This window comes from Pseudorasbora parva, chromosome 6 (assembly GCF_024679245.1).
Source record: "Pseudorasbora parva isolate DD20220531a chromosome 6, ASM2467924v1, whole genome shotgun sequence".
Classification (NCBI taxonomy): Eukaryota; Metazoa; Chordata; class Actinopteri; order Cypriniformes; family Gobionidae; genus Pseudorasbora; species Pseudorasbora parva.
This window is the reverse complement of record NC_090177.1, coordinates 31,254,627-31,279,276: the sequence shown is the minus strand read 5'-3', so window position 1 is coordinate 31,279,276 and position 24,650 is coordinate 31,254,627.

Below are 24,650 nucleotides of genomic sequence, written 5' to 3'. Positions count from 1 at the left end.
CATCTTGAGACTGCTCCAGAGGGAAGTCATCGCGGTCCGAGAGAATCAGTCTCTCGACCCCGCTCGGTTCCTCTGAAGCGGTTCCCAAGGGCCCCGTATCAGTCTCGCCAACCTGCACTCGCACCGCCCCGTTCCTAGCCTTGTTCTCCCAAGTGGCATCCGCGCATAACGACCCCAATAACGCCGGAAAGGCGGGCCAATTTGTCCCCAGAATTAGCGGATGCCGGAGGTGGGGACTAACCGCCACCTCAACACTATGCTTTTTCCCCCTAAACTGTATCGTGACCGGGACAACCGGATATTCCACCACATCCCCGTGCACACACCGCACCTTAACCATGCGGCTTGTATCCAATGCCCCAGGCTGCATCAGGCTTTGATGGATCGAGGTTTGGTTACATCCTGAATCCACCAAGGCCTGATATGTACCCCCCTTGATACTTACAGGAATTTGGTACTCTCCTGCTTGATCGGGGGTGGTCCGCTGGACGTCCGGGATCCGGATCATTGTCCCGATGTCCATCCTCGGACATCGGCCCACAAAATGATCCGGATCACCGCACCGCCAGCAGGCCAGCCCAGGCTTACCCGCCACCCCTGCGGCGGGGAGTGGGTTGGAAAATGAGCGCGGGGAGGGTGTGAAACCGGAGCCATTGTCGCCACCCGCCCCCAGCGGCCCCGCCCCCCTGGGCGGAGCCCGCGAACTCCCGGACGGTCCTGGGCCCATCCCACCCCGACCTCTGGGGGGAACGCGAGGAGGGCCTGGAGGACGGGACCTGGGGAGAGGGACAGGGCGAGAGGGAGAGACAGAGGGGGGAGAGAGAGAGGGAGAGGTTAATAGGGGCTCGCCGACCCCCGGGCACGCCACCAGATGGTCCTCCGCCAGGTTGATGGCCGTCGTCAGCGACGTGGGCCGGTGGCACTGGACCCACTCGGCGGTCTTCTTGGGTAGCCGAGCGATAAACTGCTCCAGTACCACCAGATCGACGATGTGGTCCACGTCGCTTCCACCGGCCAATAGCCATTTGCGGCACGCGTCCCGGAGCTGTTGGGCCATCGCGAAGGGCCGACCGGCCTCACCCCACTCCAGCGAGCGGAACCGCTGACGATGCTGCTCGGGGGTCCGGCCGACCCGCTGGATGATGGCCTTCTTCAGGTCTTCATAATCCAGGAGGTTCGCCACCGGCAGTTGTTGGGCGGCCGCCTGGGCTTCTCCCGTGAGCAGTGGTATGAGGCGCACCGGCCACTGTGCCCGGGGCCACCCGCAGGCCTCCGCTGCCTTCTGAAAGAGGTCGATGAAGGCCTCGGGATCGTCCTGTGGCCCCATCTTGTGTAGGGGCACGTGGACCGGTGCGCTGGCGAGCCCGGCGGCTTCGGTGCGAACCTCCCGGTCTATCCAGCTCCGGAACCTCTCGCGGTCCTCTTGCTGGCCGCGGACAATGGCCTCGAAGCGGCGCTCCTGGTCTGCCCGCAGGTCCAGCATGGATTGGTGTTGCTCCTGATGGAGGGCCGCGAGAGAGGTGATGTCCGCAAACGGCGTGGCGGAGGGCGTTGGCGTTGTCATGGCGGCGGCGCTGTCCTGCTTCCTTCCCGGGTTTCGGCACCAGTGTAGTAAGTTCGATATAGTAAGGAAGGAAGAGGACACAGGGGTCGGCTGGACTGTTGATGCTTCTCTTTTATTATAGTATAGCAAAGTCAATAACACACTCAACGTGTGCTTTCCGTCAAACTCAATAATCACTTCCGGTTCACAGCACTTCCGGCTTCCGGGGTAAACTCAGTCTCTTGTGTGTGTCGCACCAACAGTACGACTCTCTCTCTCCCTGATCTCCGGTTCCACCGATGTTTTGTACCCTCTCCGCGCTCATTACTGGAACGAGAGACAGGTGTTATTAATCTGCTTCCAACCCACTCACTTACCGCTCGTCCCGCGGCTCTCTCTCCCGCTCCAGACCTCGCTAAACCACGCCCCCCTTGCCACATATATATACACACACACACACACACACACACACACACACACACACACACACACACACACACACACACACACACACCTAAAGGATTTATTAGGAACACCATACTAATACTGTGTTTGACCCCCTTTCGCCTGCCTTAACTCTAAGTGGAATGGATTCATCAAGGTGCTGAAAGCATTCTTGCAGATGATGGAGATTTATGGGATGCACATCCAGGGCACGAAGCTCCCATTCCACCACATCCGAAATATGCTCAATTGGGTTGAGATCTGGCGAATGTGGGGGCCATTTTAGTACAGTGAACTCATTGTCATGTTCAAGAAACCAATTTGAAATTATTTAAACTTTGTGACATGGTGCATTATCGTGCTGGGAGTAGCCATCATAGGATGGGTACATGGTGGTCATGAAGGAAAGGACATGTTCAGAAACAATGCTCAGGTAGGCCGTGGCATTTAAACAATGCCCAATTGGCACTAAGAGGCTTGAGGTGTGCCAAGAAAACATCTCCCACACCATTACACCACCACCACCAGCCTGCACCATTACACCACCACATTGGAAACAAGGCATGATGGATCCATGCTCTCATTCTGTTTATGCCACATTCTGATTCTACCATCTGAATATCTCAACAGAAATTGAGACTTATCAGACCAGACAACATTTCTCCAGTCTTCAGCTGTCCAATTTTGGTGAGCTTGTGCAAATTGTAGCCTCTTTTTCCTATTTGTAGTGGAAATGAGTGGTACTCGGTGAGGTCTTCTGCTGTTGAAGCCCATTCGCCTCAAGGTTGTGCATGTTGTGGCTTCAAAAATGCTTTGCTACATACCTCGGTTGTAACGAGTGGTTATTTCAGTCAAAGTTGCTCTTCTATCAGATTGAATCAGTCAGCCCATTCTCCTCTGACCTCTAGCATCAACAAGGCATTTTCGCCCACAGGACTGCCGCATACTGGATGTTTTTCCCTTTTCACACCATTCTTTGTAAACCCTAGAAATGTTTGTGCATGAAAATCCCAGTAACTGAGCAGATTGTGAAATTCTCAAACCGGCGCGTCTGGCACCAACAACCATGCCACGCTCAAAATTGCTTATCACCTTTCTTTCCCATTCTAAAATTCAGTTCAGGAGATTGTCTTGACCAGGACCACAACCTTAAATGCATTGATCTGCCATGTGATTGGTTGATTAGATAATTGCATTAAGGAGGAATTGAACAGGTGTTCCTGATAATACTTTAGGTGAGTGTATATATATATATATATATATATATATATATATATAGTGTGTGTGTGTGCATGTGTGTGTGTGTGTGTGTGTGTGCGCGCACGTGCATGCGTGTGTGTGTGTGTGTGTGTGTGTGTGTGTGTGTGTGTGTGTGTGTGACCCTGTCTGTGAAAACCCAGCTAAAGTAAAGTTTTATACATAAAATCATCCAACATAATGTAAAGAACATTCTGTTAAAATACAACCTTGATATCACTAATATTAACTGAGTATGGCTGTGTTAAAGACTTGCTGAATTTTGGGCTCAGAAAATCATGTTTTGAGAAATTCCAATGTAAACACAAGCTTATTTTTAAAACAGCAACACATTTGATGCATAATTATCCTGCATATGAGCCATATACCACATTAAAGCTGAGATTCCCCCATTTTCAGTTATGTCATAGTCTGTTCGCTACCCCTGCTGGTTTCTCCTCCTCTCTGCTCGTTTCCCTTCTCAGCTGTTCCCCATTAGCGGGGATCCGCTGATCTGTTGCACCTGCCTCTCTCTCCCTGCCACTGCCTATTTAACCCTCCTTTTCTTCTCGTCAGTTGCCGGATTATTCGCTGAGTAAGCTGATGGTGACGATCTATTACCCTCCTGTCTCCTGTCGTGTCCTGTCGTGTGTCCTCTATCTGGATCAGGTCAGCCCTAACATCTCGCTGCTTTATAACCTCTCTACCACTCTGTGTCCAGCCCCGCTGTAGACGATCGCCCGGAGTGGTGCTCGGCACTTTGCAGCCGCCTGGTGCGTGGATAAGAGGGTGTTAGTCCCGCTTGCTGGTCTCCCGGACTCCCGGCTACCTTCCCCGTCTCCTTCCTACCCAAGAGAGAGAGAGAGAGAGAGACCGTCCCGTTTGCAGGGGATCTGTCTAGAGACTGTGCTGCTATACCTTTGTTATTTCTGCTCTGCCTTGGTTCCAGCTACTAGGGACTCGGTCCTGCAGCTACTTGCTTTCTAAGTTCACGAGAAACGTTGCAGCACTTCCTAATAAATTTCTCTCCATAGACCATTACGCCATAGAGTTCCGTACCCTTTCGACCACCTGTGGCTGGAATGAGACTGCCCTGGCGGCATCGCTTTCTGGAGGGGCTGAATGCCCAGGTTAAGGATGAGGTAATTGCCCGCGAACTGCCTACGGGTCTCGACCCACTCATCGACCTCGCTATCCGAGTGGAGAAGAGGTTTGACCTGCGTCGCCGTGTCAGTAGCAATGACTCCACCTCTTCCGCAGCTATGACATCTCCTTCGCCCGGCGTCAGTCCCAGAATTTAACCGATGCAGCTCGGCGGCCTGCGCCTTTCGATCAAGGAGAGGGAACGCCGCATCATTCACCGTCTCTGCATGTACTGTGGGGCGGCTAATCACTTTGTGTCGAGTTGTCCGGTAAAAGCCAACGCTTGCCAGTAGAGGAGGGGGTACTGGTGAGCGCAACTTCTCTAATCTCCTCATCCACATCCTGCACCACCGTTTCTGTAACTCTGCACTGGGCTGATATCACTGTTTCTTGCAAGGCGTTAATAGACTCTGGAGCCGAGGAAAATTTTCTCGACGAGGCATGGGCTCGTAAACAAGGTATTCCTTTAAGGAGCCGTAGACAGGCCACACCCCTTTTTGCCTTAGACGGTATCTCGCTGCCCAGTGTCGATCTCCAGTCCATCCCATTAACCCTTACGGTTTCGGGAAACCACCACGAGACTCTCTTTTTTTTAGTCTTTCACTCTCCCTACGTTCCGGTAGTTCTAGGGCACCCCTGGCTAGTTAGACACAATCCCCACTTCGATTGGGCTAGTAACTGTATCCTTTCCTGGGGCTTGTCTTGTCATGTTAATTGTTTGTTATCCGCCAACCCTTCTGTGTCTTCTGTCTCTGTTTTACAGGAGGAACCAGCCGACTTAACTGGGGTGCCGGAGGAGTATCATGGTTTGAGGGCGGTCTTTAATCGGTCCCGGGCAATTTCGCTTCCTCCCCATCGTCCCTATGATTGCGGCATCGACCTGCTACCCGGCACTACGCCCCCACGGGGGCGTTTATATTCGCTAACCGGTCCTGAATGTAAGGCGCTAGAGAATTACTTATCCGAGTCATTAGCCGCCGGGACCATTGTCCCGTCCTCGTCGCAGGCGGGGGCTGGGGCAGGGGTTTTTTTTGTTAAAAAGAAGGACGGTTCGTTACGACCCTTGTATCAATTACCGGGGTCTTAACCAGACTACCGTAAAGAACCGTTACCCCCTGCCACTTATGGCGTCCGCGTTCGAGCTGTTACAAGGGGCGAGGGTCTTCACGAAACTTGACCTGCGGAACGCGTATCATCTTATCCGCATTAAGGAGGGGGACGAATGGAAGACCGCTTTCAACACCCCACTTGGGCACTTCAAGTATCAGGTTCTTCCGTTCGGCCTTAGCAACGCACCTGCGGTGTTCCAAGCGCTAATTAACGACGTCCTAAGGGACATGCTCAACATTTGCGTCTTCGTCTACTTAGATGATATTTTGATCTTCTCACCCTCTCTCGAGGTTCATATTCAGCAGGTTCGTCGTGTTCTCCAGCGTCTCCTGGAGAACCGCCTGTTCGTGAAAGCCGAGAAATGCACGTTTCATGCCCACTCCGTCACCTTTCTAGGGTCCGTGATCTCCGCGGAAGGGATCGGCGCTTTATACGCAACTTTAGTCAAGTAGCCGCGCCCCTCTCCGCCCTTACATCGGTCAAGTCGAGTTTTAGGTGGACAGATGCGGCGCAGCGAGCGTTCAACCGATTGAAGCATTTATTTACCACTGCTCCCATCCTCGTGACTCCGGACGTGTCCAAACAATTCATCGTCGAGGTCGATGCATCTGAGGTGGGCATTGGGGGCATGCTCTCTCAGTGCTCGGGCTCGGATGATAAGGTTCATCCTTGCGCGTTCTTTTCACACCGTCTCTTGGCCGCGGAACGTAATTACGACGTGGGGGATCGCAAACTCCTGGCCATCCGTTTGGCCTTAGACCAATGGAGACAATGGTTAGAGGGTTCAGCCGTTCCATTCGTAGTCTGGACTGACCATAGAAATCTGGAATACATTCGTTCGGCCAAGAGACTCAATGCGCGCCAGGCCCGGTGGTCATTGTTTTTCGCCCGTTTCGATTTTACGACCTCGTATCGACCCGGGTCGAAAAACGTCAAGCCCGACGCCCTGTCTCGTCAATTTGACTCGTCTAACGCGGCCTTTACGCCCCAGGAAATTATCCCTTCGGCGAGAGTAGTCGGGGCTGCCGTCTGGGGTATTGAGAGACTCGTTAAACGCGCTCTGTCCCATGCGGTCGTGCCGTGTAACGTTCCCAAGAACCTCCTTTTTGTTCCCGCTACCGCCCGCTCTGCTGTCTTTCAGTGGGCTCACTCTAGCAAATTAACGGCCCATCCCGGCGTTAGGGGCACGCTAGCCACTATCCGTCAGCGATTTTGGTGGCCCACTTTAGAGCGGGACACTCGTCGCTCCATTGCGTCGTGCGTTATCTGTGCCCAGACCAAGTCTGACCACACTCTGCCTGCCGGTCTTCTTAGACCCCTTCCTATCCCGTCGCGTCCGTGGTCTAACATTGGGCTAGACTTTATTACCGGCCTTCCCCCGTTGGCCGGTAATACTGTAATCCTCACGGTGGTGGATCGCTTCTCTAAGTCGGCGCACTTTATTCCACTCCCGAAGCTCCCCTCTGCCTAGGAGACCGCTCAAGTACTAGTATCTCACGTCTTCCGGATTCATGGGCTCCCCTCCGACGTGGTCTCTGACAGAGGGCCCCAATTCACATCCCAGTTCTGGAGAGAGTTCTGTCAACTAATTGGTGCGTCAGTCCGCCTCTCGTCTGGGTTTCACCCCCAGACCAACGGGCAGGCGGAACGTGCTAATCAGACGATCGGACGACTTTTGCGTAGTCTGGCGTTTCGTAATCCCGCGTCATGGGTCGAACAGTTACCCTGGGCCGAGTATGCACACAATTCACTCCCTTCCTCCGCTACGGGGTTGTCACCGTTCCACTGTTGCCTGGGGTACCAACCTCCTCTCTTCTCCTCACAAGAGACAGAGTCCAATGTTCCCTCCGTTCAGGCGTTTATTAAGCGCTGTAAGGGTACCTGGAGATGGGTGAGAGCCGCCTTATGTTGAGCTAGGGTTCGCATGCGTCGCAACGCCAATAAACATTGTGTCAAGAGCCCGCGGTACGTGTGCGGTCAAAGGGTGTGGCTGTCCACCTGTGATCTGCCCCTTCAGGCACCCTCGCGTAAGTTAGCTCCACGCTTTATTGGTCCGTTTCGGATCACCAAGGTCGTCAATCCTGTCACGGATATGCTAAGACTACCCCCTAAGCTCCAGCGTATTCACCCGGTGTTCCAAGTTTCCCGCGTTAAACCGGTAGTACGTGCCCCATCTCGCATCTCCGTTCCCGCTATTCAGATCGGGGATTCGTCGGTCTACACGGTACGTAAGATCCTCAATATGCGGCGTCGCGGTCGAGGGCATCAATTCCTAGTGGATTGGAAGGGCTAAGGTCCTGGGGAGAGAAGCTGGGTCCCATCCCGGGACATCCTGGACCGCTCTCTCATTGATGATTTCCTTCGGGGCTGCCAGGTTTCCCCCTCGGGAGCTCCAGGGGGCGCTCGTTGAGGGGGGGGGGGGGGGCACTGTCATAGTCTGTTCGCTACCCCTGCTGGTTTCTCCTCCTCTCTGCTCGTTTCCCTCCTCAGCTGTTCCCCATTAGCGTGGATCCGCTGATCTGTTGCACCTACCTCTCTCTCCCTGCCACTGCCTATTTAACCCTCCCTTTCTTCTCGTCAGTTGCCGGATTATTAGCGACTGTGCTGCTATACCTTTGTTATTTCTGCTCTGCCTTGGTTCCAGCTACTAGGGACTCGGTCCCGCAGCTACTTGCTTTCTAAGTTCACGAGAAACGTTGCAGCACTTCCTAATAAACTTCTCTCTGAGCATTTTTGGATCCTGTTTCTTCCTTACAACAATATATGACACATTTATGGGAAAATTCTTAAAGTTTTGTAAAACAAGCCTATTTATTATAATGCATATGTCCAAAAAGCACAAAACATTCAAACGAATTGGGGGTACAAGAGCTTGATTGTAGCAACAATTACCGTCAATGAATTGAAATTATTTGTATAACTTTATTAATAAAATGTAATATTAATGGAAAAAGTCATTAATATATAAATTAATTAATATATTACATTTCAGTAGAAAATCTCTAACTTAAATCATTTTACTGGGCTGCTATGTAACATTGAGTACAGTACTGAAAAAAAAGAGGGATAGTTCACCCAAAAATGAAAATTCTTTCATCATTTATTTACCCTCACGTTCCAAACCTGCACTTTCTTCAATAAACCTGGTTATATCATTATTTGGGGTAATTCCACCGAGATTAATATCGGAAAAGCTGTTTAAGCAATCATCTATTTTCTGTTCCTGCTCGTGTTTAAGTGCTGCCATGTCAAATAGCCTAGATAACTTAATTCACTAAGTCAGTGTTTCCTAGTGTTGTAGTACTCGAGATCGGTCGAGACCGGTCTCGAGACCACTTTTTAAAGGTCTTGGTCTCGTCTCGGTATCGACCGCATTTTTACTCGGTCTCGTCTCGGTCTCGGGCGAAGATGACTCGGGATTTTGTCTCAAGACCGGTCAAGACCACAGCTGAAGGCATATAAAGAGCAGAGAACTCCACCCTGCGCGCACTCTCTCTGTCTTCAAAATAAGCACATAAGCTCTCTTTGATACTTCACATATTAAGCTAAATCAAAAGTTCAGAAAACCGAATCCATGTTGAACGTTGCGCGTTCGGACAACTGTTTTGAAGTACCGCTCGGTGTGAATTGCGCTCAAAAAACATTTGACCAGCTCAACAGCTCACAAAAATCATACATTAAATAAACAGGAAAGAATTTCTATCCAGTTATGAAGTGTTTTCTGTGTGACAAACCTTCCGTGATCTTCTAACAGCCGTGATTCACACTCAACGGGTCTGCTAATGTCCGATTCACGACCAAATGACTCATTTGAACCGAATCATTTTAACGACGGTAATAAGAACTGATCTGTTCAACAATGAACTGAACGAATCAGTTTAATCTTTTACTCAGAACACCTCAGAAATGAGAACACAAGTGTGCTTACCCAATTTAGCAAGAGTGGAGGGTAAGATTTATTAGTTTTAACTATCCACAGTATTTCAGCTAATGTATGTTGAATGTGTAGTAAAATAGTCTAAAATCATTTAGTTTAGACTGGAGTGAGGTGAAAACAGAACAAAGTTGTTTGTTAGCTAGCTGATCATTTTATTAAATTGTATATGGCAGAAAATGTGGCTATTTGTTAACTGTTAATGCTATTTCTAATATTGATATGATTATATACCAAAACAATTAAACCTGTTGGAACAAAAGAAACATCAAGATAAGAGATCATACATAATACTATTATCTTATGTGAGATAACATAAGATAAAAAAAAAGTATTGTTTCGTTGCATTTTTTTTTTAAATTGTGTGTGTGTGTGTGTGTGTGTGAGTGTGTGTGTGTAGGTCTGTCAGCCACCACCACAGACCATTTTTGACTCAGGAAAAACCCTGCACATTTGAGATATTTGTTAAATCAAACTGTAGTTAATCAAAAAATGCAAGTGCAGGGTTTCTTTTCCTTGTTGTTGCACAATAAAGCTGCACGAAAAAAATTTCAAATTGTAAATGAAAAATATGTACATATATAAAATTATTTGCTTAAGCAGCATACCAATGCATATCTGTATGATACATCTTCCACCTCCTGTTATTCACATGCATTTAAGACATAATAATGGGAGTGAGCACTTTTCACAAAACAAAACACAAAACTCTGTCAGTGTCAGTTTGGTGTTTGTGTCCACCATAGACTGTAAACAAACGTCGTCTTCAGTGCCTCCCATTGACAAAAAGTTAAGTGTTATTTGCTTATAGAAGAAAAAGATTAATTCCCACAAAGCTGCAATGCCTTTTGATTATTTGATCAAAACTTCTCTCATGGTACACTTACACACCCACACATACGAGAGAAGTGCCAATCATATGCATATTCCACATTTTATCATAAGTGTGGGGACATGCATTGGTCTCGGTCTTGACTCGGTCTCGGCCTGTCTTGGTCTTGGTCTTGACTCGGTCTCGACCCTTCAAAGTCTTGGTCTTGTCTTGGTCTCGGCCCTTCAAAGTCTTGGTCTTGTCTTGGTCTCGGTTTAGGTGGTCTTGACTACAACACTAGTGTTTCCCAACCTTTTTTCAGTCATGGCTCCCTTTGAAAATGTTCTACATTTTTTGGCACCCCCTCGCATACGTTACGCTAGGGATGTAACGGTACAGATTGCTCACGGTTCGGTTTGTATCAAGGTTTTAGGTTCACAGTTTCAGGTTGACGGTTTCTGTATGGTTCGGTATTTGCTATGTTCATGAAAAAAAAGAACTACTGTCAAATAAAAATAAATAAAATAAGAACAAATTTGAGAAAAATAAAAAATAAAAATAAAAAACTTAAATACAAACAAATAATAACTAATGAGCAAAGATAGGCTCCTAATACAATTATGCTTTTCTGGCTTTTCAGGTAGGTCTAACATTAGTTTTTAGGTAAATAAATTGAATAAAGTAATCAAATGAAAAAAATACTGCATATTTAACTGTTTAAATTAAATATTAATCCTTATTAAACTTACAAAAGCTATTCAATCAAGAGCAGTGAGTGATTCCTTATCTTCTTTGACATTAACCAGACAGCAGTAAAGGCTACTACCCCTTTAAGACCCAGGGGTATCGCTTTCTCGACTGTATGTTCACTTAAGGCATATTCAGACTATGTCTATTTGAATACTCATCAAGATGGACATGTTGACATAGGCTACATCTTGTGTGAGTTTGTCCGTTCAACGCAAGACTTGAAAGAGAACTCAATAGTTGCGCGCTGTGAGACACATGTGCGCTTTCAGATGACCGCACAGAGACAAATCTTCTCACATTGCGATTGCATGTGAGTTCTTAATCGCGTCTTCCTGCTCTACACTCGTATTTATATTTGAAGATATAAAAAAAAAGTTTACACGGATAGACCGTTTTGCCCACTTCTTTTATTATTATCGCTGTTGTAATGTTTTACAGAGGAGCCAGCACATTTATCCATCGACAGAAACATACATAACGCATTATTTTTAAGTTACATCCCATATTAAAGATGCGTCATCAGATGTGAGATGAACCGCGATGCAATTTCATGCTGAAACCTTTTACGCTGCACCTCGCGCACTCCGGTTGGGAAACACTGCATTAATCTGACGCAGTCATCTGAATCCGCGAAGACCTGATTGCCGGTCGGGCCAATTGATATTAATGTCTTTCTCTTCCTAATGGAAAATATATATATATATAAGTTCCTGAACAGAATAACGAATCAGCTGGTGTTGTTGTGATGAAGACCTCCTGAGATGATTAAAATCAATGTTTAGGGAGCCCGCATCCGGTATTTTTTTGTGTGCAAAAGTATTAAGTATAGTGTCAATAAAATCACTAATTTCAGTATTTATAAATAAAAATTGAGTATTGTATGTCAAATCCCTTAGTATAATTTATCATTTACAGCAATAAACACAAATTTCCTATTTTTGTTATTTTTATGGCTATGTCACTATGATGTAGCCTGGTTTTACCAGACTCTCGTACATTTCATTTGTACATAGAGTCTGGCCACTCTCCATTGACAAGGGTTTATTTTCGCGAAGGCGGGCACCCTGTTGAGGTTTAAAACTATTGGAGCTGCCCTGAGCCACTCTGGATCTGCCATAACCAATCGCTAACCTTCACCTGTTTCACTCATGGAAATCCGACAAAATAAAAGTGCACATGTGCTGGCCACCTCAGTATTAAAACTATAGGATAAAACCTAAAACTTGTGCATTCGGATTGTGATTTATTCACGCCACGGTAGAGAGGAGAGTTCTGTGATCGGGAACGCAGCGCTCACGCGGTCCGTAACGTCATTGTATGCTGTAAATAAAATGTCATATGCTTGGTATGATAATAAATGCTGGTATAAATAACGGACCAATTCAAATGTTTATGTGCTTTTAGTTTAATTTGTTTGAGCGGTGATGAAATATATTGCTCTTCTAAATACTTGCCAGCATTTTAAGAAATACAAGTCTATAAATGCATTCAAATAACAGCAAAGCAACCGTATGGTGTTCTGCAGTGGTCAAAAATGATTACAAACAGTGAATTTTGAAGTGATATATTGTTGAAAACTCAGAGATGTGGATTCGGACAGCTGTTACATCAACACGACCTTGCGTTTGTCAAAAGCAGTAGGTAACTCGGCCAGGGATTTTTCTACGGGTGGTGAGAGACGGACGGCAATAAAATCACTGACTAGTCCCTGTAACTTAAATGATGGCAATACCTTCCGTCCCCACGAGAAACAGTTACCGTCCGAATAGCTTCAGCCAACTCATCACTAACGAAGCGATCTGGAAAATCAAACTTTTCCCGAATTTACCCTGTTGGAGGGCCACAACATCATGGCCACCAACAAACCCCAGCAAAGACTGTTATTGCTCCGGCTTTAACTTCTGGATATTCGGCAGCGGTGCCACAATGCAATGAATGGTTTAGTTTGCATCTTTCTCCGCCGCCATTACTGAACACATCTCAAACTAGCGCTCGACATCAACGTCATCGTTCTCAGCCACTCCCTCTGTTTGCTGATTGGACCGGTAAAAATGTGTTCGGAGAAAACCTAAGACTACACAGCAGTCCCAGACGTAGTACTAAAGGAAAATTAAAATTGAGCGGAAGTACGTAGGAGGGCAGAGCCAGGCTAACTATGATGATCATTATCTCATAATTAAATTTTGCGACTTTAGCCGTTTCACAGACGGGGTCACATATATTATAAAAATATTTTAAAAACAGTAGAACGTCTCGGGTTACTATTGTAACCCTTGTTCCCTGAGAGGGAACGAGACACTGCGTCGTCGAGTGACGACACTCTGGGAACGCCCCCAGCGTGACGGCTCTGAAGTATGAATGAAATCAGCCACCAATCCGATTGGTGCAACGTCGTGACGTAACCGGCGACGGCGTACGCGGAAGCTATAAGAAGGCGCCGCCCCAAACAACAGACAGCCTTTGCGATGAAGCGAGCGCTCTACGTGTAGGTGTGGCGACGAGACGCAGTGTCTCGTTCCCTCTCAGGGAACAAGGGTTACAATAGTAACCAGAGACGTTCCCTATATCGAGGGAACTCAACACTGCGTCGTCGAGTGACGACACTCTGGGAACGTCAATACCCACTATGCCACACCGAGACACGCCCATCCTGGTGTGAAACTGGACCCCAGGCACACTCAGGACGCAAGCACTCTAGCACCCGGCGTAGCCGGGAGGTCCAGCTTATAAAATCTTATAAAGGTGTGTGGATTAGCCCAACCCGCCGCCTCACAAATCTCAATAAGTGAGGCTCCCGAAAGGAGGGCCACCGAGGAGGCCAAGCCCCTCGTAGAGTGAGCCCTCACGGCCATGGGTGAAGGCATATTGCGCACCCGATAAGCCGTGGCTATCGCCTGCACGATCCAGTTACTAATAGTCTGTCTCGCCGCAGGCAACCCTTTCTTCGGGGGGCCAAAGCACACCAGAAGCTGGTCCGATTTCCTCCATTGAGCTGACCTGTCTAGATAGACCCTCAATGCCCTAACCGGGCAGAGCAGGTGCAGCCTAGCTTCCTCTGCCGTCGCGTGAGGCGGAGGATGAAAAGCCTGAAGAAATACCGACCCCATCCCTGAAGAAGGGACCTTGGGCACGTAGCCCGGTCTGGGATGCAAGATAGCCTTCACCCCGCCCGGGGCAAACTCCAAGCAAGTAGGCGTGACCGCCAACGCCTGGAGGTCCCCCACTCTCCTCAGAGAAGTGATGGCGAGGAGAAATGCTACCTTCAGGGTCAGATTTCTCGCCTCAGCCGACTCCAATGGTTCGAAGGGGGCCTCAGCCAACCCCTCCAGAACCACCGCCAGGTCCCAAGCCGGGACTCTGGGATGAGCCGCAGGCCTCAATCTCCTAGCCCCACGGAGAAAACGCACAACCAAGTGGTGTCTACCCAAAGGGCCCCCTTCCAAAGGCGAGTGGAAAGCCCCTATGGCTGCCACATACACCTTCAGAGTGGATGGGGTCAAACCAGCGGAGAAACGGTCTTGGAGGAACTCCAGTACTGAAGCGATTGCGCAGTCAACTGGGTTCACCCCCCTTTCTCTACACCAGCTAGTAAAGACATTCCACTTTAGGCTATACAGTTTCCTCGTAGAGGGAGCCCTAGAGCTGAGAATGGTCTCAACGACCTCTTGTGGCAGACCCCCCTCTAGGTACTGTGCCCCCTCAGAGGCCAGACCCAGAGGTTCCACAACTCTGGCCTGGGGTGGAAAATCACACCCCCTGCCTGAGACAGCAAATCCCTCCTCAGAGGGACCTGCCACGGGGTCCCGTCTAGAAGTGCCACAATGTCGGAGAACCAAGCTCGGGACGGCCACCGGGGTGCCACTAATAGGAGGCTGATGCCCTCCCGGCGGACTCGCTCTAGAACTCCCGGGAGCAGAATGATCGGGGGAAATGCGTACAGACGCTGCCTCGGCCACGTCTGTGTCATGGCATCCAGCCCTAACGGGGCCGGAGGCCTGAGGCTGAACCACAGTGGGCAGTGGGTCGTTTCTACGGAAGCAAACAGATCCACTTCCACTGGGCCGAACCTCTCGCACATGGCCTCCACCACCTCTGGATGGAGCCGCCACTCCCCGGGCCTCAGCCCCTGCCTCGACAGGACATCCGCTCCCTGGTTCTGGTCCCCTGGGACATACATCGCTCTGAGAGACGACAGTTTCCCCTGGGACCACAGGAGGATCTGAAGCGCCAACTTGCATAGTGGGCGTGACCTCAGACCCCCCTGGTGATTGAGATACGATACCACCGACGTATTGTCGGATCGTATCAGGACATGGTGGCCGTGAAGGTCTGGGAGAAAGCTCCTCAAAGCTTTGTAAACCGCCAACATTTCCAAGCAATTTATGTGCCAGGAGGAATGTTGGGGTCCCCACGAACCCTTCATGAACCGGCCTTCCATGACCGCGCCCCAGCCCGTGAGGGAGGCGTCTGTTGAAAGGATCTTCCTGCAACATAACGCTCCTAACACAGGCCCCTGGGACAGGAACCTCGGATCCTTCCATATAACGAGGGAACGAAGGCATCTGCGCGTTACCCTGATCATACGGAAAGGTTTTCCCCTCGAGGAAAACCCCTTGGTTCCTAGCCACCACTGGAGGGGCCTCATGTATAGCAGACCCAAGGGAATTACGTTGGATGCTGCTGCCATGAGTCCCAGCAGTCTCTGAAACTGCTTCACAGTGCGGCTGTGGCCTAGCTTCACCCTTGAGACCTCCGCCAGTATAGAACCCACCCGTGCGGGAGACATGCTCGCTCGCATCGAGGTTGAGTCCCATACCACCCCGAGGAACGTAGTCCTCTGGGCGGGTATCAACACGCTCTTGGCCGTGTTCAGTCTCAGCCCCAAGCACCTGAGATGGGCTAAAACGACATCTCGATGCCGAATCGCCATCTCGCGCGACTTTGCCATAATGAGCCAGTCGTCGATGTAATTCAGCACACGGATGCCCTGCAGCCTCATAGGGGCCAGAGCTGCATCCATGCACTTCGTGAAGGTGCGAGGGGAAAGAGCTAGACCGAAAGGAAGCACCCGATATTGGTACGCTTCGCCCCCGAAAGCGAACCTCAGGAACTTCCTGTGGGCAGGAAGGATGGAGACATGAAAGTATGCGTCCTTTAGATCTATCGTGACGAACCAGTCCTCGAACTGGATCAGATTCACGATCATTTGAATTGTGAGCATCTTGAACCTGAATCTCCTCAGAGACCGATTCAAGTACCTCAGATCTAATATTGGACGCAAGCCTCCACCCTTTTTGGGAACAATGAAATAACGGCTGTAAAAGCCCGACTCCCTGTCTGGCGGAGGGATCTTTTCTATCGCCCCCTTGACCAGCAGAGACTGTACTTCTTGTTCCATAACCTGCCTCTGGGCCGGGGGGACCACAGTCCAGACCACCCCGCTGAACTTCGGTGGTGGAACTCTGAACTGCAATCTGTACCCCCTTCCCACTGTACTCAGGACCCAAGCAGAAATATTCGGGAGGCACATCCATGCGCCGATATATTCTACTAGGGGAACCAGCCTCTCGAGGCTGGTCTCTGGTACCCACCGAACCCCCTGCCCGACCCCCTGAAGCGGCCACCCGGCAGAGCTTAGTCGGGGAGGATTTTCGGTGTGCGCACGCATTCGCTGCCCCGCCGCAGGTCGATTTCGAGGCGGCTGGGACAGCGCACGTACGCGGGAAAACGATGAGGCCCGAAGCGTTGTTAACGGCGGGAACACAACATCGATTTCCCCAGAGCTGCGGGCTCGGAACGACCTCGGTCGTCCGCCCCCGGGAGGGCCAGCTCTGAGCGGTCCCGCCGCAGCTAGGACCGCTTGCCAGAAGCCTTCTTCGCCTGAAGGACTTCCCTCAAGTCGCCCTTCGGCTTAGAAGACTTCTGACGAGAACGTCGCCTCCTTTGCCAGGCTCCCTCGGGAGGGGCGCGGGAAGCGACGCTCTCCTTTTGCGCCTGTCTGTGGGCGCTGGTGGAGGGCCGGGACTGGCCACCAGAGACCTCCCTGCTGGCTACAGGAGGCCCCTGGCGGCGAGGGAGATACTGCCGGAAAGCCGCCGACTGTTTCCTCACCTCCTGGAATCTCTCGACAACGCTATTGACTGCGTCGCCGAAGAGACCCACAGGAGCTATCGGGGAATCCAGAAGGAAGGATTTCTCCTTCTCCTTCATCCCCGACAGGTTTAACCAAAGGTGCCTCTCCACGCACACCATGCCAGCCATAGAGCGGCCGATAGCACGGGCCGTCTCTTTGGTGACGCGGAGAGACAAGTCGGTAGCTTTCCGCAGCTCTGTAATATCGTCCGGAGACGGACCCTCTCCCTCATCGAGCTCTTTGAGGAGCTCAGCTTGGTATGCCTGCAGTACCGCCATGGTGTGCAGGCAACTACCAGCTCTACCGGCCGCTCGATAAGCCCTGCCCACCAGGGACGACGTGTCCCTGCATGGCTTGGTGGGCAGGACAGGGGCTTTCAGGGACGCTGCTGCCTCGGGAGACAGATAGCTCGCTAGTGCCTCCTCGACGCGAGGCAGCGTCCCATAACCAGACTCAGCCGCACCCACGACACACCCGAAGTCAAGAACTGGGGGTGTCGATAGGCGCGACGAGTATGGTTTTCCCCATGATTTGCACAACTCATTGTGCAAATCCGGGAAAAACGGCAAGCCCCTGCGTGGCGGCTGAGCACGCTTTTTGAAGAAGCGTCCATCCAACCTGCTCACAGGCTGGACTTCCACCTCTTCCTGTGGCCAGTCAATACTAAGTTTGGCCACAGCACGTGTCAGCACGTCCACCAGCTCTTCTTGAGCGGGAGAGTGAAGAGGTGAATTCACCTGCACTCCGCCCGCCTCCAGGCTGAACTGATCTGATCCCTCGGAATCAGACAGCATCAGCACTGGGTTATCGACCTCGTGGGAAGAAGCCGCAGCGCGGGCTTCCTCACGAGGCGGAAGAGCGTCTGAATCATCAGACGAGGATTGGGAAGATGCCTCAGCATGCCCGCCTCCCGTCGCGAGATCCAGTTGTGAGCCCCAGGATCTACGCCGCCGCGCTGCCTCAACAGACGCGGGACCAGACCCACGGGGCTCGCGAGCCTGACCGCCTTCGGTGAAGACGGCCAGCCGTGAGCGCAGCACCCGGAGCGGCAGCCTCTCACACTCGCTGCAGGCGGCACCCTCAAGCGCCGCCTGAGCGTGCTGCGCTCCGAGACACTGCACACACAGCTGGTGTGTGTCCGAGCCCGTAATGAAGCGCGGGCACGGATGAACACACCTTCTAAACTGCTCGCTTGCCATGCTTTCTCAGAGAGGGACTGATAATCAGACAGACAACAGTAAATAGACAAACAATATTCACACAGAGCGCCTCGCTGAAGAGCAAAGACTGTCTGTTGTTTGGGGCGGCGCCTTCTTATAGCTTCCGCGTACGCCGTCGCCGGTTACGTCACGACGTTGCACCAATCGGATTGGTGGCTGATTTCATTCATACTTCAGAGCCGTCACGCTGGGGGCGTTCCCAGAGTGTCGTCACTCGACGACGCAGTGTTGAGTTCCCTCGATATAGGGAACAATGTTATGCGTTTTGTAGATTTGTGGACTTACTTCTGTTGTTAAAAGTACCGACTTCAAAAGCAAGTTGGTATTGAAATTTAAAAAATGTGACTATACCAGCATTCGCTCCAATCACAGAAATATGTTGAGCATGTGAACACAATGGCCAATCCGAGGTGTTTAAGAATCCGTCCAGAAATGCTGGTATAGTCACATTTTTTTAATTTCAGTACCAACTTGGTTTTGAAGTCAGTACATTTGACAACACTAGTAAGTACACAAAACTCAAAATCTATGAACATATCTCCCACTTACTCTGTGGAAAAAGCCATTGGAAAAGAGTCAGTATAGAAATCATGTTCATGGATGCGGTTATTAACGTTACTGTAGTGCGAAGCAGAGCAGGGCCGCTGGAGCGATTGTTATGCAAACACACGGCCAGCGAGCAACGGAACTTTTATTATGACGGGACAGAGTTGCCGGCACCATTTTCGCTTTTCCAGTCATGAGCAGGGCCGTACCCACCATTGAGGTCCCCGAGGTCCGGACCTCGGTAATTCTCCGAGGTGTACATAATAGAAGTTGCAAAATAATAGCCTATTAAGGCGGCGTGTACAAACAGGTGTTCTCGCCTCGCCCGGCGTATGTTTTCAATTGTTTCCTATGGATGCGCCGCACTTTTCAATAGCGCCAACAGCTGGCAGGTTTTGTCCATTTTTACGCGTTGAGTGTCCACAGTTCAATTTTGGGTGAACATCAATGTCCAATCACAGTGGAGGAGAGGCGGGACAAATGCCACAACCACCAACCGGCGCTTTGAACAACGACTGATGTCTGATGTTTGACATCACAACACCACGAGAGCGCTTAATAATCAGCGATGCAAACTAATAACGTTTTCTTGACCTGGTTTTCTTGGAAGCCTTCAGTAAATTTACATTTACAACTTTGTTTTTACCGATACAGATGAAAATGAAAAGAGTGCTTCAAACAAAGCTCAGCTTTGAAAAGAGAAAAGATACAGGGCAAGAGAAAGAGACTGGGGAAAAAAGAAAGAGAGAAGATGATGGTGATGAGACAGAAAGAGCATGTAGCCCACTGTGCTCAGAATAGAAAAAGCATGAGCCTTCAATATATTCCTAATTGCTACACATAATGTGATTCTTGTCTGTGAAATCCACGCTAAAGTCTCATAATCTAATATTGAGATTAGGAGCATCACATTTTGATTTCACTCATTGGTTATATTTTCACATTGATTTCTATCTTTGACATGATCATACTCATTCAACATTAAATATATCAAGGTTATATGTTCAAATAATGTTCTTTACATAATGTAAATCACAAAAATTAACTTTAGCTATGTTTTCTAGCTAAAGTTAGTCACACATATGTAGTCTTTGGCTCAATTTAACAACAAAACAGATTTTCTGATTTTCTAATTTGGTGTAAATTTTTTTTGCAACATTTAACCAGATTCTCATTTTTTAAAATCTGTTGTCTTCTTAAATAATTTATCCTGCACACTGACATGGTTTTAAAGCTACCGTTAGCTGATTCTTTGATTTTCTTATGTCTTAAAATGCATATGTAAAGGAGGGAAATGTTTTTTTTGTTTTTCAAACCCTCCAAAATTCATATTTAGATCCTCGGTATTTAGAAAATCCTGGGTGCGGCCCTGGTCATGAGTATGAGGTAACGCAGCTCTGTTTATTATATTAGATACATTTAGTGTGTTTATAATGATGTTATGACGTTACTCTGTGCGTTCGCTCCACGGCTGCTGTGATACTTGTTCGTACTGCTAAAAGAGGAGAAACCAAGGATTACACAGAAATGATGCATTTGACAGGAGACTCCCTCAGACATCCCGGGTCATTAGTTAAAATAGCAATTTTCTCACAATTTACAAATAGTTGGAAACATTTGGAATATTGTAAGAAATCAACTGAACAAAATATATAACACTGGCCTTCCCACATCTACCAAGTAAGGCCAATTGTCTTTTCCCGGACCACAGCTGTGGACATCTCCTAACCCAGGGGGCGTGTGGTCACCTACGCCACGCTGGGCGGGATCAGTGGCGGCACGCCTTTCTAGAGGCAGTGTTACCGGCCCGGACTCGGGTGGCATAGCGGCCTGGTGTCGGGGCACTGGTAACGACTGCGCCCTGACAGAGGAGACCAGGGAAGGACTCGCGTTCCACTGGGGTCTGCTCTGGGCCCGCAGCTGTCGGGTGCCACCTCCAAAAACCAATCGCCCAAACGCAAGCACTCGTGACAGGGTGGAGATTCACACCAGCCCGAGGCTCGCGGCTGCCCGAGATAACATGGCTGTCAACTCTAGGTCAGTTTCTACAGTGCTACCACACCTGGAGGCGGAGCATAGCCGAATCGTCATCCCCAAAGGACTCTAGCCCACCTTGAGATGCGGCAATCGACCTCTCGCCGCTATCTGGAGTATGAACGAAACGAACGGGGCATCAGCAGACGGTCCCGCTGCTTCAGTCCAACACTCACTGGAAGCGATGTGCAAGAGGGCGGGAGTGGCCCGAGGAATGATCGTCGGGGTTCTTAATACCACAGCACCGCCCTCAGGTCACCCTGGCCACCAGCCAAAGTACCACCTCTCTCGGAGATGGTAGATCGGGGTGTGGCAGAGGGGACTCTCTCTCTTTACAGAGATCATTGAGTCTCGACCACAACATCGCGATGGTCATGTTCCCACAGAGGGAACACAGCACATCCACAAACACTGTCCGAACGCGCTGGGCCCAAACACGTCGAGCAGTGAATGCGTCCCAAAGACAGCAACAGATATCGACCGCACCCGGAAGTGCGCAGGCAACCCGTCTTAAAAAAGACGTGCCACACGCAAGCTCTTTTTGTGAGAGGAAGCTCTGCAGAGTGCCGAAGCGCCCAGGGAAAACACACACAGCTGTTGCAGATCACTGCACAGATCAGCAGGCAGGCAATGTGAGATCGCTGGAACGCGCCGTTACACCAACACCCTGGAGAACCGCTCGTCTCGAAGACTGAAGAGAGGACTTCAGAATTCAGGCTTGCCGGAGTGAAGAGATGCTCTTGGCTCCGAAGCAGAAACATAATGCGATTCATGCCAGCTACTTCCTTATATACCCAGGTGGGTAGGCGGAGTTACGCATGCAAATCTCGCATGCCCATGGCATTGGCACTGCCATTGGGCGTTTTCTAAGATCTCGAAGATGATTGGCTTCTAGGCGAAACCCCCATTCGTCAGTCACTGACGTTACGTCGGAGTGACTGAACGAAAGGGAAACACTGTTACGGTACTCCTGCCATGTTAAGGGTGTGTGATATCTCCAAAATCCAACACGATCACATGTGAATGCGTATCAATAATACAAGTGTGAAATCTCGTGGATCTCATGTGGTACGCAGTTTTTAACGTATATATGATACACTTTATGTAAATGACACGCTCTTGGGTAGGATGGGGGTGGTGGGTGAGTGGTTTGTGCGTATAATACACCATCAAATGCGTATCACGCGAAAAACTGCGTACCATAGCCACACCAAAACTAATTTTGGGCTCCCAAAATCCCAACAAACGACACCCTGTTGCTAAAAAGTGTTTAGTGACACATCACATCTCTAGGCCAGACCTTCATACATATTGTTCTTACATAAAATTTGTGCATTTGTGTTACGTTATGCCTTTTAATTGGTTACTACGTCTATCCATCAAAACGTTGCTGGCTAGGCATTGACTGGCTTAAAAAGGCACAAAATGTATGATTTATTGATAAAAAATATTCAAAGACCAGTAGAACAATGTTATGCATTTTGTAGATTTGTGGAATTGTGTTGTCAAAAGTACCGACTTCAAAACTAAGTTGGTATTGAAATTTAAAAAATGTGACTATACCAGCATTCACTCCAATCACAGAAATATGTTGAGCATGTAAACACAATCAGAGGTGTTTAAGAATCCATCCAGAAATGCTGGTATAGTCACATTTTTTAAATTTCAATACCAACTTGGTTTTGAAGTCAGTACTTTTGACAACACTAGTAAGTACACAAAACACATAAAATTAAACAAACACACACCTTCAATCCATGAATGCATCTCCCACTTACTCTGTGATCTCAGTGTTTAAATCTGTGTGTTTCATATCTCAATACAGTAAAATAATATAAAGTAGAAAATTTTGTAAATAGATTGGACTTGAAACCTTTTGACTTGTTTTTATGACTGAATCTGTTTATGAATAGTTTTATGAATGTTATGTTTAAAAGTTGCTGCAGGCTTTCAGAAAACAAAGTTTTACAATTTAACGATTAAAAACAAAAATAAAGAAAAGTTAAGCAGTTGTCATTGCTTCTTTTTATTGTTATAGGGCCTGTTGAAATATAGTAATTGACAATTTGTACAGTTTTACAGTAAATAAAAAGTGTAGTAAAGAAAAAGTGTATAATGATTTACGGTTAATTAATAAAATTGTATGTTTCACAGTAAAACAATATACTGTACTGTAAAATAAATTACAGCAAGATAAATGGTACTGTAAATAGTAATACAGCTAAAGTTAGTTTACGGTTACAGTTAAGTTACTGTAATTTAAATAAAAAACTAGGCGTTTTTTTCAAAAAGGCTCTTTATTTCAGAACTTTTGTAGTGGTGAAGAGTCATTTTTTATTTATAATAATGCAATAAACCACAATAAACTGCTGATTATAATGGATAAATAGTTCCTGAAAAACTAAACTATTTACAGAATTAACAAAGTGTAAAAAAAAAAAAAACTAATTTAGTTGATAAAAACAGTCTGTCATTGAGTCTGCACACTGCACTATGATGTGTGCGTAAACTGACAGGCGCCTGCCGGTTTGTGAATGTGCTTACATAAAATTTGCGCAAGATGATGCCTTTTGATTGGTTACTATGTCCATACATCATAACGTTGCTGGCTAGGCATTAGCTAGGCATTGACTGGCTTTATCCAACGAAAACCATAGGCAGACTGACAGCTTTCACAGCCAGTAAATCGCTTCATGTATATGACGACTACTCAGAAAGGCTGTGATTGAAGGAGAGAGACCTGGGAGGGTTTATATTGCGAAAGAGACAATATTTTTGCAGGGGATATCACCAAGAAACTGATAAGAATTGATATTTCATTGAAAATGGACAACTCAAAACGCTCATGCAAACAACGAGTATTTTTAGTTTTTTCCCTTATTTTTCCGTTGTTTTGGATTAAAATGTAGGATGCATTTTGAAAAGGGGACTCTTACACAGACATTAGTAACGTTATGCTGATGTTTTGGGGATTTGTCCGTTCTGATCTGAATGTCAGGAGATGAAAGATGAGTACCGCGTTTATTATGCTAATGTTTAAATAGCTAGTGCTTCAGCATTTCATTTAACCCTTTCTGGTGTATTTATTGCAAAAGTTCAGAACATGAATCTTGAGTGTTTTAGCTTTCAAATGCTGCATAGTTTGTAATAGTTGATTGAATAGTTTGTATAAAACAAAAGTCTATAAAAGTAGCAACACGCCCACTTGCCAGAACCTCCCTGCCCACGAACCAGTGCATAGTTAAGGGGATTTATACAGGAATTTTTCAACAGTATTGCCTTATGCACCTTTTTTCTTCTCCATTTCCCTCAAATAATCAAGGAGTAAGCACCTTTGGCAATAGAAATGATTGTAAATTAGCATTATTGATTGTAATGATCAGTCCGCCATGCTTAGTTTACATCTAGACTCTATTTCTTGAGGAAGCTTAGGTCTTTTAATGTATGCAAAAGGATGATGTTTATGTTCTATCAGTCAGTTGGCGAAAGTGCAATTTTCTTTGCAGCCGTCTGCTGGGGCAGCAGCATCAGAGCCAGTGACAGTAAGAGATTGAACAAACTAAAAAGGAAGGCTGCCTGTGTGATTGGTTCTGCTTTGGAACCCCTGGAGTCAGTTGTGGAGAGAAGAATGCTGCATAAACTTTTTAACATCATGGACAACAATTCACATCCACTGCAAAATATGCTGGTCGGGCAGAAGAGTGTATTCAGCTGGAGACTTCTAGAACTCCGCTGTAGCAAGGACC